Genomic DNA, 1,564 nt, shown 5'->3' with positions numbered 1-1,564 from the left:
TTTCCTTCATGTGTCGAGATGGACTCCACGATTCAGAATTTCCTTCTTTTTTTCTTCTTTTAAAAAATGCATCATGATGGACATATTGTATTCAGTATGGTCGGCGTACTCAAGCCAGCAGTGCATACTGTGACAACGACTTAATGACATGAATAGGAGAAATATTGCACAGTTCAGTAGCTGTATTGCGTGCCATTATCCCTTTGTGAAAAAGAAAGATCAAAATTATGAAATATCATGCGACACATGTGGGACCTATTCAGCGGTATCACAAAACTCCCATTGAAAAACGGTTAAATGGCTTTGCATGAGGCTGTGTACAGAACCATATGGACGCCTCCACAACTCCTCATTTCATACATGTTTCTTTTGACATCAATAATGCCTCGGCATCCAGTGGCGTTTGGAACACATCCAAAACAATTATAAAGTTGCCGTGGAAACTGAGGTCCTGTGCCAGGGTGAGGCATACTGTCTCTGCTCAGATAACCGCATGGAAAGTCACAGCAAACAAAGCACTTGTCAGGGGTGCAGAAATGGGAGAAATAAAAAGGGGGAGGGAGGTGAGGGATGGGCAGAGGTGAAGAGACAGAGACGGAATAACAAAAGCGGTGAATGTGGCAAAATTGGACATCCACAGATGATGAAAGCATGCACAATGGATTCGCGTTTTTGTGCGTGTGTGGGGGGTGTGAATTACAGGCATATTGTGTTTGAAAACCCTCGTGATGGCGACATTTGAAGGACCTACTTTTCTAACATCACTATAAAAAAAGTCAGATTTAGGCTGAGAATCAGTGCTTTGTTGAGTTTCAGCTAAGGGTTAAATTTGGGCAAGTGTGCATGCTTGTGTGTACATAAATAAATAGTATTGTGGCAAACTAACACACAACCCCTCAGTGACACATGCAATTGCATGTATGGAACATTGGGACCGGTGTAATGTATTGTAACCTTATGCTAACCTAATGAACAAGAGGATGAAAGCGGTGTAATGGAGGCATTTTTACATTCATCTTTAGGCTCCTCATTATGCGCCGAATATGACAACCTCGTTAGGAGTGCACGAAAGATTACCCATGCGGGTAAAGAGCACCACCTTAACGCCCCCCCCCCCCCCCCCCCCCCCCCCCCCCCCCCCCCCCCCCCCCCCCCCCCTCCTCTCCTCACCCGTAAAAAAACAAAAAAACACAAACACACAGAAAAATGGTTAAACAGGTAGTAATGTAGAGAGCAGAGACTGTACAATTGGTGCGGACGCACACACACACACACACACACACACACACACACACACACACACGCACACGCAACAAAAAAAAACCCTGGTGGGAGTAACTGGGCTCTTGGAGTCGGAAAGACAATCCGACTGCAGCTTTCAAAGACCCCTGACTGTCCGGTCTGTTTATTCAGATGGGAGCACAGAACGCCACCATTTCAAAGTCGTTGCAATACTTTGTTTTGATCTCACTGATGAAGAACATGAGTTCCAGGGTTCTGGTTAGGGCCCTTGATGCAGTGTGTTTGAAGCTTAATTAAAAAACATATAGCTAAAAAGTAAAAG

This window comes from Cyclopterus lumpus, chromosome 20, assembly GCF_009769545.1.
Source record: "Cyclopterus lumpus isolate fCycLum1 chromosome 20, fCycLum1.pri, whole genome shotgun sequence".
NCBI lineage: Eukaryota > Metazoa > Chordata > Actinopteri > Perciformes > Cyclopteridae > Cyclopterus > Cyclopterus lumpus.
Note: the sequence above shows the minus strand (reverse complement) of the source record.